The sequence below is a fragment of the Populus euphratica genome, unplaced genomic scaffold, assembly GCF_000495115.2.
Source record: "Populus euphratica unplaced genomic scaffold, PopEup_1.0 scaffold133.1, whole genome shotgun sequence".
Classification (NCBI taxonomy): domain Eukaryota; kingdom Viridiplantae; phylum Streptophyta; class Magnoliopsida; order Malpighiales; family Salicaceae; genus Populus; species Populus euphratica.
In genome coordinates this window covers 301,722-309,137 of record NW_011499937.1, presented here as the reverse complement: position 1 = coordinate 309,137, position 7,416 = coordinate 301,722, and the positions used below count along the sequence as shown (strand labels likewise).

Here is a 7,416-nt window from a genome sequence, read left to right as displayed (position 1 = left end):
GATGAGTTCATTTGAACAGAGTAAAGAGAGGGAAGGCTATGGAAAAGTGCTGTGATGTCATTGACTTAGGCCATCCAATAGTGACGAGGAAGTCAACATCCAGTAAACCATGGCAATGAAATACTGTTCAGAGGTGGACCATTTGGATTCAGGATGCTGTGATAGAACTAATTTAAGGAAGAAGAAATGTAACAGAGAAGAAGTCTGTGATTGGAGTTAATTCTAAGCAAACTTCAAATAAAAATAACTTTGGCATTTATAGCCGTACTGTTCATAATAGAATTAACAAACAAATAGGAAAGTGTTACACCACTTCTCCGCTTCTAACCATTAACTAACTAATTCACGTTGCTGCCCACCCTGCAGCAGTGCAGCCACTCCAAGTTCCTGCAGCTTGGTCTGTGGCATGATCCCACGTTCTTGTGCATATCATCCGTGGCACGATCTCCTGGCCACGTTCTTGTGCACATCAGACTGCCTAAGCCATGACGTCTAGTGCCACATGCTTTCTTTCTTTAGACTATTTTAATTTGTTTGCTCTTTTGACTGAGTCATCTCGATAAAGATTTCTTGAGTTTACAGAGAAATGACTTTGATAGAGTAGTTGACTTCGGATTTCATGTCTCTTTTATTTTGAAAATTTATGAGTAAAATCTCTCCTTTGATAGAGAAAAACATTTGTGTTTAAATAATACACAAGTGAACTTGTCAATGAATTATCTAATACCTTTTCAAAGATTTTTACTGATATTTATCTTAAGGAATAGAGTCCTACTCTGGAGTATTAAACTAATAAGGTAGTGTTTGGATAGTTTAATTGATCTAAGACTAGACAAGATTGTATATGACATCAGGTTAAGGTGTTTTAAAATTTTATATCCTGTTAGTAAGGTATTGAAGAATCTAAGGTAAGATTATCTAGGTTGGAAAACTAGAAATAACCGGACACTAATCTATAATCTAGTGGAATATAATTTATAATTTACAATTTACAATTTACAAGTCTAAATACTTTCCTCTCTCTGTTCAATCAAAATCAGGATCAAATAATGAACAAGATAATGCAAACAATCACACAAATTAACATCAAGATTTTTACATGAAAAATCCAATATGGGAAAAATTACGGGATCATAGTTCACCTAAAAATTTATACAATCAACAGATAATGAGTTCACAACTGTTCTTACTTAAATTCAACTAAGGGTTATAATATACATATCATTAAGAATAATTTATTCTTGAAATGTAACAAGATCAAAGAGAGAAGTTTTTAAGAAAAACTCACAACATTGATAAACCTGTTTTTTGTTAAAACGGTTAATTTCTATATGATCAATTTTCAATCTAATCATTCAGAATGAAGAGTAATATATCTAGAAGCTGCTATTCAAATTTCAGCCCGATCCAACGGTTACCAAAAAGAAGATATACAATATAGCCGCCTTAATTTCCTTTCTTTCTCTCAATTTTATCTTCTTTTTTTTTTTTACTAAAAAAATGCTACCTTCTAAAGTACCAAATACATTTAAATCAGTCAGACAACCAACTGCTTCTCTTTTTAATTAATATGGTGGTCTTATTATTACATGATACCGGAGCATACAGAAAACATTTTAAAATATAACATTTTATTTATTTATGAAAATATAGATTTTATTGATAGCTATAATTATAATAATTATGATCACGAGATTCAGTCAGAAGGTCAATTTAGTAACTAATCGAATTAGAGCTTAGCTTTTGCACTGTTAGTGGAAAAACTTGGTTTTCCTGGAAAAATTAAATCAAAAGTGAGGTTGATCCGAATTCCCTAACCTGCTATCGAAGCTCTGAGACCGGCGATCCGATAGAGTCTCATCACTATGCTGATAGCTAATAACAACCCACCTTCAGCACAATTTGTCAAGGGAGAAGAGGCCATTTCAAGTGCCATTGCTCTTAGTTACAACAATTTAATAATAAATTTTGTTTATCAAGATAGGATTTCAATCCAAAACTCATGCACATCCTAACCTACATATAACAAGGACAAACATAAATCCAGCTTGGTTCATGTCCACATATGATAACGGCGGAGGATCTACAGATGCAGTACACAACTCATGGAAACATACCACAATTTACAACTTTATTTACGAACTGGTTTGTAGCCACTTTCTCTCCTTTTCTTCAGCCAGGAATGTACGGAAACAGCAGCGGTCACAGCCAGTCCAATGGAAACCACTATTGACCAAGCACAAGTTTTCACTTTAATGCTTTCATGCATCTGCAGGATTCAAGAAAAAAAAATAGAGGTTGCATGTTTTTATCAATTAAAAGCTTCTTTTTTTCATGAGAAATCCTGCCCCGAAGTGGTCAATACAACTAATCCTGTCTTAATTACCTGACTCCTTTATACTGAAAAAAGAAACCACTAGCCGAAGATTGAACAATAACTTTCCTGAACAGGAGCATGTGAGAAAGTCACATTTGGTGCTTGTTCTGCTATGTAAATGTCGAAGAGCCTCATGACTCTTGTGTGCTTATTAGTGCTGTCATGTTAGTTTGCAGAGTTAGATTCTCCCCATTTGTTATCTTGACAGAACCTGGTTCAGGATAACAGGTGGACAATCCTGCAATGTAACCATCCACGTTTCCTGCTTCATTTCCAGTTCCATAAATTGGTATTGAAGCGCATATTACGTTCCCATCCTGAATTCATCATATAAAAAGATCATTTGAGCCGGATGTTATTCAACTTGATCAACGATGACATGAAGTGGGCAGTAGGAATTGCAGTAATAATCAGAAAACATTCCAAGCTAGCCTCTGGAACAATGACATCAGACAGAAAAGACAAATTGAAGAAGGTGCCCTTATGCTGCCATGAGAAAGGAGGATTGTGCTTAAGAAAGTTGCGGCGACAAACATTCGGCCGAGAATGTCGTTTAAAGATAATAAGATGATAGTTTACTTCAATAGCATTAGTTTCTAAAGAACTTTCAATGGCCTACCAGATATGAAAAAGGGTAAAAAAGATGCAGAAAAAACGAGAACATGTTATCATAAATAGGTTGAAAATCACCTGCCATACAGAGTTGAACCTATCCCACCAGCATGCTGGTGGGCAACAGCATAGATGACATAACCACCTGTTGGCATGGTGACGCTATTTTTTTTATGTCCATGCACCCATTACCAGCTGCACCAGTAGAAGTGCAAGACTCAACTTCATAGTAAACCTGCACCAAAAATATTGTAGTGATTCGCAGTGCAGTGAAATATAAATGACATCCCTGCGAAAGAGAAGCCTGAATTGTTTCCTCATTAACTTGATTCCAGAACTTGTGACTCCTGCAGGTCCATTTCACTGTTTAAGCTGTTGCTGCAGTCTAATAATGGATGTGTCTACCACAACGATTTATCATCAAGCATCAACTGCCAAGGCATTTCTTATGAATTTTCTACAACGCAGTTTTTTCGGTGGAAACGAATTCAACAGAACCTACCTATTGAGTTGTGTGATCGGTAGAAAATTCTATCAGCGCAGCAAGTATTTAAGGAGAGATTTCGACTCATCAACAAGTCTATTTTGTTTTCCCCTACATTTTGAAAGAAGAGAAAAGTGCCAACTACGACATTTCCCCCCTTACAGTGCAAACATATTGGTGCTTAATAATAAGAGGCAAGAAAGAATGCATTTACCTGGCAACCATTCTCTGGACTGATTCCTGTTGATCCAAGGAGCCTTTTTCCAGTATCAGTAGCATCTAGCACAAATATTTCAATAGGAATGGTGGAACTATCCCAATCAATCCGTTTCACCGTATCGCAGGTAGAGGCTCCTCTTGCCCTCCTGAAAACCCTGTCTGACTTTGCACTGTGTCTGACCATAGCAACAAAATAAGCCTCAGTTATAGTCTGGCCTAATGGGGTTTCCAAATTCATCGTTTGTGACATTATATAGATCGCACCAGCATTCAATGCACCCCAGCCTATCTTCCACACCCCTTGTTTCAATTGCATGGATACCAAGATACCACTTCTCCTGATACCCTTCAGGAATTTCGGCAGGATTGCCAATTTCTATTCCAAAAGGATCTGGAATATGTGAAGCTGTTTTTCGAGTTTCAGATCCAAGGCCAAAATACTGTCCAAGAATTTGACCCTGGCACAACCCACTATTTCGTGAAAAATTACGGCCTGATGGGCGATGCTCATAGTACTTTCCCACAAGCCAGTGTTGAATTTAAGTTTCATAAGGAGGTACAGGATTCCCAGCCTGATGAACCACCTCCGCAATAAAACTCTTGAGAGCAATATGACCTCTTGGGAAGTCAATATCATCGTATGTTTTGCTCTCAGCTGATCCTGGCCCCAACATAAACTCGGGTGACAGGTAAGTTCTAGATTTGATCTTGTTTCCATTTTCCGGGAAGGCTTGTGTATAAGATACGTCAAAAGCCAGCATTAAAAGTACTAACAGAAGTACCATGTTGCATGTCAATCAATTTCAATGTCTCAGTTTAAAACCACATAATCTTGCACAAAGGAATAAATCCATGTTGTTGTGTATACTTTCTTTTTCAGCAGTTTTTACTGACCACCATATTTGTGATTGAAAAGGAAGAGTAATTTAATTAAGAAGGGTTTTGGATTATGATCAATTAGCATAAAATAATAAATCATAACCCCTCCTTTGTCATCCTGAAGATGTTTGTTCAAGATTTTTATTCTAGCCAACAGCAGCCATGGATAACAAAATTAAACAATAAAAAGTCTCTGATTTCACAAATTTTAGGACCATGCTAACAGAGATGTCCCAAATCCCAGAATCTTAAGTAACGCATCTTAATTACTTCATGGATAATGATTAATTTCAGGTAAATAATTTTCTTTTTTTAGCCCGGGAAGCACTAAATTAATGGTAAAAACTTAATTATTTGAAAAAATAGTTTCAAACCAGGAGATTTAAAGATGATCCGATAAAAAAATCAATAATTTTATAGAAAAAATAATAAATAATTTTAAAAAAATTTAAATTTCAAGAACAAAAATATTCATGTATTATTAAATGATTAATACTTTAAAACATATGCAAGCAATTGATAATAAACAGGTTCTCAACCCCACACCTAGATGTCTTAAGTACTCAAGACCTACAATTAAATCTAGATAAAAGAGTATGATGTCATAACACTTTTAATTTAAATGGATCTAATATATTTTTTGGATTTAATTTATAGCTGAATTCAAAAATATTGAGTTTGATATTTTATCAGGTCAATGTTTTTTCGGATTCAACTGATGACTGAACTGGAATTTATTAGGTTCGACATATCATCAAATCCAAATTATATTGAATTTGGCTAATTATGGAACTAAACTCAAGTATTTTGAGTTTGATATCATGTCATTTTGAGTTTAGTTCTTCTTGTATCTAAATTATTGAACCTAATTTATATTAGATTTGGTTAAATACCAAACCTAAATTTTTAGGTTTGATATATTGACAAACCTACCTCATTCCAGATTTTTTTAAAGTCTCAAAAAGATAAGCCAAGAAACAATTTCCTTGTAAATCCACATCCTGATAAATATTGCAGTTAAATCTAACAAATCTAAGCAACTCCAGTTTAATAAAAGATAGGTATAATAAAACTGACATAAGTCTATTAATGCCTTCAGGTCTACAAAAATGGATATGGAACCAGCAGTCAAAAAAGGTTTCCTTGCTGAATTACTTTCAAGTACAAACAGAGAGGCAAAACACATAAACAATAAAAGTAAGATTTTCATAGATCACCTCGATTATCTCGATTACCTTGATTAGAACTTGAAAAACAAGAACTGAATTCAACAGTTTCTGCCACTTCTCAAGGAAATGTATCTTCTTGAACAACTCGGTTTCTCTTCTGTCCAGAACTCAAGAGAAGGAAAGATTGAGAAAGTGCTGCTATCTTATTGAATTAGGAATTAGGCTATCCATTTGTAATAAAAAGTTTAATATTCAATAAACCAGAGGCAAAGAGTTGAACTAATTAGACAGAGGTTCCTGCCTAAAGCCACGACATCTACTATTGTATGTTGTTTTCTTTTTTAAATGTGGGTGTTGGATTAACTTGTATGTAGCTCAATTAATTTTACAAGTTCTGAAGTTAATGATTATATAAGCCTTTAATTGCCTTGAGATTTATAGGACTAGAATCAATAATCTCTAAAAAACAAATTTAAAATTTGACCAATTAAGTTACATTTCCTTAAAGTTAATAAAATTTCTTGAATTTATAAAAAAATAACTTTGAAAGGCTTCTTAGTGTTAGTTAAATTGTTTAAAAGGCATGCAAATATTTCATTTTCTAAGTTCTTATCAATACTTTTTTAAAAATTTAAATATATTGTTTTCGAGGACATGCTAGTATTTAATAAAAATTCTAATTAACTAGTCTAATACAATTATTTTTTTTCATCAAAGATAATAATGCTTTAATTAATATCAAATAATTCCTACTTTAACCCATGTCTTCATGTAAAAATACTGATTTTGCATCCAAGATACTTTATGAATTTTGAACTACCAAAGCAATAATTAATTTAATTATATCATGTCTTACAACCATAGAAAAAACTTCTTGACATTGTACTCTTTATATTGTAATCTAGCTTGAAACATTTAGCTACCAAGTGTTTTTGTTTTCTTAATGATATTTTCAAAAATCATAGGATAATATAAAAAAATAAGTAAGTAGATTATTAGATTAATTAATTCCAATTATTTCATAATTATTCATCTATATAGATCTTTTTCTAACACATGATCTTTAATTATTAGATATACTTTGATTATCTAATAGTTGTAGTGTTTTTCTGTATAAGTTTTTTTATTATTTTATTATTCTCATCATCTAAATTCACTATAATATTTTTTTTAATATCATTATTACTCCATGTCTAAAATTTAGCTTTATAAAAATATAAGTTTTTGAATAATCACTCATAGTAAGGAAAATATATTTTTCTCCCTTTTTATCAAACTTTTGTCTCTTTTGATCCGAGATATGAGCAATTGAAAATGTACCTAAAAATTCTTAGATGTTTTATTGTCAGTTTTCATCCACTCCGAGATTCTTTTAGTGTCTTATCCTAGATGAAAAATATGAGACTTTAATTAAAAATACAAACACTTCAATTTACTACTGGTAGACTATTCCTTGTCAAAAGAATTTGAACTATATTTATATTCATAATAGTATAATTTTTTCTTTTGTAAACTTTATTTGCTTTGATATCAATGGTTGAAAACACCAAGGATATAAATATTTAATTTTTTGATTTAATATTTTTTAAAATTTAAAAATTTTAAAGACTCTGACCGTTATAGTTTTTATAAAAAGGTTATTATAATCTTATAATAACTCAAACTAATTAGTTAAA

General features: G+C 32.5%; 1 pseudogene; it reads right to left on the bottom strand.

The window, feature by feature from the left end:
- Window positions 1–2,570: 2,570 nt before the first annotated feature.
- LOC105136591 (uncharacterized) lies at window positions 2,571–5,905 on the bottom strand (annotated as a pseudogene).
- Window positions 5,906–7,416: the final 1,511 nt, after the last annotated feature.